Consider the following 8801-nt stretch of genomic DNA (forward strand, 5'->3'; position numbering starts at 1 on the left):
TTTTATGTAATCTCTGAAAATGGGTTAAACCAAGATTGTGTTTTGTAGGTTATTTTTAAGGGTATAAGTTAGGTTATTTTCAAGGCTGTGTTTTGAGATAAGATAGGAATTTATTAAAATGTATTATTTCCTATATTAAAGCCTAATTATGCAAATATATGTGCATATTCTTAACAGTTATGTCATGTTGGGTAAGATACTTAAGTTACTTATATTACTTAACTTTTCCCTATTAGAAAAATGGATGAGGGGCGCTTGGGTGGCTCAGTCGGTTAAGCGCCCGACTTCGGCTCAGGTCATGATCTCGCGGTATGTGAGTTGGAGCCCAGCGTCGGGCTCTGTGCTGACTGGTCAGAGCCTGGAGCCTGTTTCAGATTCTGTGTCTCCCTCTCTCTCTGACCCTCCCCCCTTCATGCTCTATCTCTCTCTGTCTCAAAAATAAATAAATGTTAAAAAATTAAAAAAAAAAAAAGAAAAATGGATGATATAGACCCTACTTCAAAGATGTAGATTTGAAATACATGAGTAGAACACCGTCTGCACACAGTACGCATTCAGTCAATGCTAGCTGCTGTTATTATTCTATTTCCACATATATGCAACTTAGTTTCGATCTTTTGGGAAATCGGTATTTTACAAAGCAAAATATATGTACTGTTAAACTTAGAATTCCAGTTAACTATACATATTTAAAGTTAAAGAAAAATAGTATTTCATTTTTAAGATGTGAAGAAAGGGCATCCTTAGAAATTCATTGGTGTGGAATCTCATTTAGTAGAATAGTCAAACGCAGAGGACCATTATTATTGAATACTAAATTATAACTGTGTGGGAAAAATGTCCACTTATACAATTGTAATGTATTTGCATTGTTTTGAGAAATCAGCAAGATCGTGAAGATGACCAAAAAGATGAACTTCGTGTGACCTCTGTTAACTGGTTGTTTTCATGGAGAAGATACACAGGGAAGAGTTTCTGATTCCACATCTATTGTACTGAATTTATAGAAAAGGAAGAGAATTTGGAACCACTGTGCTTTTTAAATGACAGTCTTGTGATGATAGGAGAGACACATTTCCCATAAAGCAAAGGAAAAAAATGTGTCTAGATAATTATGTTACTTGACTTATATTATGAAATCCATTTCAGAATTCCCTTTCCTGAGATGCTAGCATAATCTTACATAGCAAAGGTGTGCATGTGAATGGGTGTGTGTGTAAAAGAAGAAAAAGCTGCTTTTATATGAAATGTTGCTTTGAAAAACTATCCATAAATTCTCCTTGAATTAAGCTGACAAAGGACTGATAAAGGACTCTAGTTGTATGGGGTACAACAAGAGGAAGTTTTTCTCCTCCAATAGGACTTGGACTTTAGATAGAGGACAGAAGCTCATAAGGCAAAGGTGAAATATCAACACACATTATTGCTGCCTCCTGTCCTCCACAGATAGGTTTGGAGGAAACTGGAGTGTCCTGAGCCACAGCCAGTAGTAGTTTTTCACAAATCTAGGCAGAATCTCATACACTCTGATGGCAGGAATGGGGAGGAGCCATTTACCCCCTAGGTGAACTGTAGAATTCCTTCTGCAGACAAAGCAGAAAAAGTGGAGAAGAGACTCTCAAACAGAGACGGTTATATCCTGGGACAAGGCTGGTCCTGAAAGTTGAATACAAGGCCTTTGGTTTTAGAATATCAGTTGGATTTAGTCCTAACTTCTTTGTGACCAGCCAGGAGTCCTGGAGCTGGACTTGGCAAACAAAGTAGCTAATCAAATCTTCTAAAATATACTGCTGAAAGCCAATTACACTCTTGCATTTCAACCATAACATTGGCTCCTAACTGAATCCGTTGTACTGTAATCAAGTTGCCACTATCCTTTTTTTTATTAACATGTATGAGCTTCAGTTAATTTCTAGAACAGCTGGTGACCAAAGAAAGGAAGTTTTAGTGCAAAATGGCTTTTGCTCCAACAGCTCTGGGGATCAACTGTCCGGAGAGAACTCTTGATAAGATACTACTTTCTAGGACTATTGTGCAGATTGAATGATGTGTGTGTGTGTGTGTGTGTGTGTGTGTGTGTGTATGCATATATATATACATTATATAATATGTATGTGTGTGTGTGTATGTATATATGTGTGTGTGTGTATGTATATATATATATACACATTATATAATGTGTGTGTATGTATATATATACATTATATAATATATTATATATATAATATATAAATATATATTATATAATATATAATATAAATTATATATTTAATTATATATATAATATTATTATATAAGTGTATATATTATATATATATACACATATATACACATATATAATTATATTATATATATATAATTACCTGACCTAAAATATATATATTTTAATTACCTGACCTTTTACAGTTTATATAGTTTTAGAAAATCTGAAATACAGAAAGAAGTGCCCAACTGCTGAATCTGGGAAAATGCTTGTGATATCTTAAATAATAATGCATTTATATGCACAGTCTTAAAGAGATAATAGAATACTGCTTTGTAAGTGATAAATTATATATTTTGTAGCACTGTGTTTTATATATATATATATATATGTATATATATACATATACGTGTATATATATATACACGTAAGTGATATATATATATATATCACGTAAGTGATAAATTATGTATTTTGTAGCATTGTGTTATATATCTGGGTAAGGGCAGAGGGAGAGGGAAAGAGAGAATCTCAAGCAGGTCCCATGTTGTCAGCATAGAGCCCCATGCAGGGTTCAGTGTCACAAACAGTGAGATGGTGACCTGAGCTGAAATCAAGAATGGGCTGCTTAACCACCTGAGACACCCAGGTGCTCCTGTGTTTTTTGTTTGTTTATTTAAAGTTTGATAGTTAATATACCCCTCCCATACCATGGTGTGTTTTCCTGGGTATTTGCTTAAGAGGAATAAAAACATATGCCCTCAGAAAGGCTTTCACATGTCTTCGTAATTCATAATAGCTAATAACTGATAGCATCTCAAATGTCCATCAACAGGAAGGTGGATGAAAGCATTGAAGTATATCCGTGTAATGGAATACTGTTCAGCATTGCAGAGAATAAACTGGTGACATAATTAACAATAGATGAATCCTCACAACTTAATGTTGAATTAAATGATATGGAGTAAACAGTACATACCTTGTGATTTCATTGAAATGAATTTCAAGAAAAGATGAAATGATCTTTGGTGACAGAAATGAAAATAGTGGTGGCCTAAGCATTTTGTGGTTGACTGAAGCGGAGTGTAAGGGAACTTTCTGAAGTGATAAAAATGTTCTGCACTTTGAGGTGGTGGTTATACAACTGTTTGCATTCATCAGAACTTATTAGGGGTGCCTGGGTGACTCAGTCGGTTACGCTTCTGACTCTTGGTTTCAGCTCAGGTCACGATCTCACAGTTCTTGCTATCAAGCCCCACAGTGAGTACACAGCCTGCTTGGAATTCTCTCTTTCCCTCTCTCTCTCTCTGTCCTTCCCCTGCTCACGTGCACTGTCTGTCTCTCAAAATAAATAAACTTGAAAAAACTTATTAAATTTTACATTTATGATCTACTCATTTAACTGGAAGTTTTACCTTAACTTGAATACTGAATCTTCTCTGAAATAAAGTATTTCAAAGTAAAAGGATTTCACCATGGAGGAGATGGGTGGGGAAAATCGTAATTGAGTGCATCATCTTTTATGGGAAACAGTGATTAGTACTGATTAATTCCAGACATTGCAAGTAAAAATCAAGTGTACATGTGCATATTAAATACCTAAAAGTTTAATATTAGCATAGATATTATATATCTAATATACAATGAAGACTTGGAAGTTGAAGTAAGAAAATGCTTTCAAAACTACTGTAGGCAAGAAAGTTACCAGGTGAAAAGAAAAACAAATCAAGGAGGCAAATAGTATAAAAAAAAGGGGGGGCTAAGTTTAAATATGTTAGTATCACAATAACATCAATGAATCATATTTTGTTTTTTAAAGATGTCGACTGAGGACTTTTGAGTAATGCAAATTAAAACAGCCATAAAACATTGGTTTTTAACCACTATATAGGAAAAAATCTAAAATATTGACAGTATCTACTGAAGAAATAGGTGTTATTCTTACATACTCTTAGTGTAAATTGGGATGTAAATTGGGGCAATCTTGGAGAGCAAGTGAGCAGAATATATCAAAAGAAGAATTGAATACAGCAGTTCACTAGGAACTTGTTCTTTTAAGAAACTTACACATGAAGACACGTAGGTGCAAAGACTTATCTACATGGATATTTGTTGCAAAAATTTCTTAACATAGTTATAAATTGGAAATTGCATAAAGCCAATCAAAGAGGGCTAGGGAAAATTGTAGTACATATATGCTATGGAATATATAAAACAGCCATTATAATTAAAGAGGAACTCTATGCTAGCATAAACATATGGTATGATGTCATTTTTTACTTAGTTATTAAAGATGATTGTTCATTTTGAGAGAGTGAGAGTGCAAGCCACAGAGGAGCAGAGAGAGAGAGAGAGAGAGAGAGAGAGAGAGAGAGAGAGAGAGAATCCCAAGCAGGCTCCATGCTGAGCTTGGAGCCCGGTGCAGGGCTTGATCTCAGTAATGTGAGATCATGACCTGAGCCGAAATCAAGGGCCTGATTCTTTTTTTTCAACATTTTTTTTTTTTTTTTTTTTGGGACAGAGAGAGACAGAGCATGAACGGGGGAGGGGCAGAGAGAGAGGGAGACACAGAATCTGAAACAGGCTCCAGGCTCCGAGCCATCAGCCCAGAGCCTGACGCGGGGCTCGAACTCACGGACCGCGAGATCGTGACCTGGCTGAAGTCGGACGCGTAACCGACTGCGCCACCCAGGCGCCCCATCAAGGGCCTGATTCTTAACCAACCGAGTCACCTCGATGCAGCAGTATGATATCATTTAAGTAAATAAATATATGCATGTATACACACGCACACAAATATAGAAGAAAGAGACAAGCATTACCCCAAACTATTCACAGTGACTTCTTCCTCAGGGTGTTTGGAGGTTTGGAACATAAATAAAGATTTTCAGGGGCGCCTGGGTGGCTCAGTTGGCTAAGCGTCTGGCTTCAGCTCAGGTCAAGATCTTCCAATTCGTGGGTTCGAGCCCCGCGTTGGGCTCTGTGCTGACAGCTCAGAGCCTGGAGCCTGTTTCAGATTCTGTATCTCCCTCTCTCTCTGACCCTCCTCTGTTCATGCTCTATCTCTCTCTGTCTCAAAATTAATAAACGTTAAAAAAAATTTATAAAAAAAAAGAGAAAAAATAAATTAAAAAAAAGATTTTCATATTTTACTCCCTATGTATCTAGATTGTTTTCACTACAGTGAGAGCCTCTTTTGTTCTTTATTTTTCTTCGTTCTTTATATTTACGTATTGCATAAAATAGAAGAAAAATCAAGATGGGGATGGGTGTTTAACAAGTAGAATACATCTTAGTACATCTTAGTAGAATATAGCATCTAAACTATGGGATGGGTATACTTACCTCAGTGTCTAATAACTTAGGGATTCAACTTCCATCCTTTGAAATATTTATATGCATGTGTAAAACAGATAGGTTAGTGCATAGGGATGCCTGGGTTGCTCAGTCAGTTCAGTGTCTGACTTCAGCTCATGTCATGATCTCACGGTTCGAGTTCGAGCCCTGGGTCGGGCTTTTAGCTGACAGCAAGGAGCCTGCTTGAGATTCTGTCTCCTTCCCTGTCTGCCCCTCCTCCACTTGCACACAGTCTCTCCCTTTCAAGATAAATAAATAAACTTAAAAAAAAAATAGGTTAGTGGCTAAGAGCAGTATCTTGAGCAGGAGAAAGATTTTTGTTTTAAATCTGATGAAGTCATCTCAATATGCTTAAAATTAAAATATAAGGGAAGTAAACTTTTCAGTTGTGGCACAGAGGTCCTGAAGAGGTAAGAAAGGTTTAATAAATGGGGGAGGGGATGAATAAAAGTTGTTGTCAATATTTTCTGTAAGTTCTCAGGATTTGGGCAGGGAATGCTTTGGGCTACCTTTCCAAAACTCATTTCTCAGAATTATGCATGCCCAAATTATACTCTGGAACATGGTATTTAAAAGATATTAGCTGTTATAAGTATGCTCATTACAAATAAAAGAACCACGCTTTCAAACTGTGATTTAAAAAAGGTGGCAAGATGTAGAAGTTTTCAAAGGTCAAGAATATGTTTCGGGGAGCCTGGGTGGCTTAGTTGGTTGAGTATCTGACTTCAGCTCAGGTCATGAAATCGTGGTTCACAAGTTCGAGTCCCACGTAGGGGTCTATGCTGACAGCTGGGAGCCTGGAGCCTGCTTCGAATTCTCCCTCTCTCTGCCCCTCCCCCACTCATGTTCTGTCTGTCTCTCTCTCTCAAAAATAAATAAATGTTTTAAAAAAAAGGGTTTCTATTGTGTTTTTGAGAAATTGTATATATGTTGTCATTACATAATTCACATATTTACATTTTAATTCCCAATTATTTTTATTATTCATTTAAATGTGAATAATTCATTTGTACCTAAATTAATCATCAAATCCATAAGAAATTGAATCTTATAATTCTAAAATAAAAAGGGATTAGAGGATGGATGTAAATTTTAGAATCTATATATTTTCTATCAAACTAAAAAGAACCTTAGCTAAAGCAGTGCACAAAAATGAATCTCAAATAGGGAATTTAGAACTTAATGGGGACTTAGTGTAAGTTAAATATTTTTGAATTCCTGTTCTGTTTCAGCTCCTGGGACCAGGGGCAAGTCTTTGAACTGGACTCTCAGCATAAGTAAGGGGTGATGACACTTATAAGAATAAACAAAGAAAGGTAATGCATCATGTTATAGCAGCTACAAAGGTGGGGCACCTGGGTGGCTCAGGTGGATAACCACCCAACTCTTGATTTTGGCTCAGGTCATGATCTTGGGGTTTGTGAGATCGAACTCTGCATCAGGCTCTGTGCTGACAGTGCAGAGCCTACTTGGGATTCTCCCTCTCCCTTTTTCTCTGCCCCTCCCCTGCTCATGCTCTGTTTCTTTCAAAAATAAATAGATGAACTTAAGAAAGATAACTTCTGGGGTGCCTGGTTGAGGCCTCAACTGGTTGAGGATTCAGCTCTTGGTTTTAGACTCAGGCCATGATCTCATGGTTCGTGAATTCGAGCCCTGCATTGGGCCCTGCACTGATTGTGGGGAGCCTGCTTGGGATTATCTCTCTCTCCCTCTTCCTTCCCCTCCCAAACTTGCGGTCTCTCTCTCAAAGTAAATAAATAAAACTTAAAAAAACCCAACCTGCTACAATGTAATGCAGAGCAGAGCAGAGGGTCAGTGTGTCAAGTGGACAGGTGATATCTTATACAGCCTAATAGAACTCTGAGAGGAGTAAGTAATCAAGACATGGGGCTATTTGTGTCTTGAATGTACCTGGAGTATTAAAAGAACATCAAAGACTAAGTGGTATTTCATTGTGTCTGTGTATGTATGTATATACTGTATACATATATATGTATATCGTATCTTCTTTATCCATTTACATATTGATGTGTTGCTTCCATATCTTGGCTATTGTAAATAATGCTGCATTAATTGTAGGGGTGCGTATATCTTTTTGAACTATTTTCATTTATTTGGGTAAATGCCCAACAGCAGAATTACTGGATCTTATGGTATTTCTATTCTTAATTTTTTGAGGAACCTCCATACTGTTTTCCATAGTGGCTATACCAAGTTACATTCCCACCAACAGTGCATCAGCATTCCTCTTTCTCCACATCTTCCCCAGAGAGGCAAGAGGTGGGAGAAATGGGCAAAATGGATGAAGGGGAGTGAGGTACAGGTTTCCAGTTATGGAATGAATAAGTCCCAGGAATAAAAGGTATCTCATAGAGAATGTAGTCCATGGTTTTGTAATAGTGTTTGTACAGTGACAAATGGTAGCTATACTTGTGGGCATTGCATAACCTATGGACTTGTGGAATCACTATGTTGTAGATGCCAAGTCATATGGGGCATTTTACACATTGGTAAAGAGTTTGGATTTTATTATAATGTGATGTGAAGACATTGGAAGATTTTTGACCAGGGGAGTGGCGTGACTAATTCGCATTTTAAAAATGTCACTTTTGCTACTATTTAGAGAATAGATATACGTCAAGTCTGTAGACAAATAGGTTTTGCAGTTGTCCAAATGGGAGAGATAGTAGATAGGGCTAAAGGAAACCATATGTCCCATTTGCTGGGAAGTGTCCTAGTTTGTACCTGTCATCGCTGCATAATTATTAGTAGCACTCCCTTTCGCTCTCAAAAATAGTAATTGTATTATCTCCTAACTAAGAGAGTAATAGTGAAGGTCCTGTGAAATGGACAGTGTCTGAGTATAATTTGAAGGTAGAGCCAGAAAGACTGTCTGATAGATTATGTGTAAAGTGGAGAAAAACAGAAATCAAGCATGATGACAAAGTCTGAGGGCTGAGAACCGGGTAGTGCTGTTGAGGGAGAAGGACTGGTGAAGGAGCCTTTGGGAGAGGAAAAGGTTATAGGTGGCATCTGAGATTTGAAGCCATTCTTGAAATTAAGAGTTGTGTGCAAGTGATTTGTTAAGGGATCCAAAAGGAGCTCTGGAGAATAAATTGCATCTCAGAGCGTTTCCTGCCTTAAGACTGTTTGGGTATGATCTTCTGGGGTAAGGGGAGAGAAGCATAAACTCACAGGCATTTCTGGTTCCCTGTGACGTCTAGGCAGTTCCAGTAGCCCG

The sequence above is a fragment of the Neofelis nebulosa genome, chromosome 5 (genome assembly GCF_028018385.1).
Source record: "Neofelis nebulosa isolate mNeoNeb1 chromosome 5, mNeoNeb1.pri, whole genome shotgun sequence".
In the NCBI taxonomy this organism is placed as follows: domain Eukaryota; kingdom Metazoa; phylum Chordata; class Mammalia; order Carnivora; family Felidae; genus Neofelis; species Neofelis nebulosa.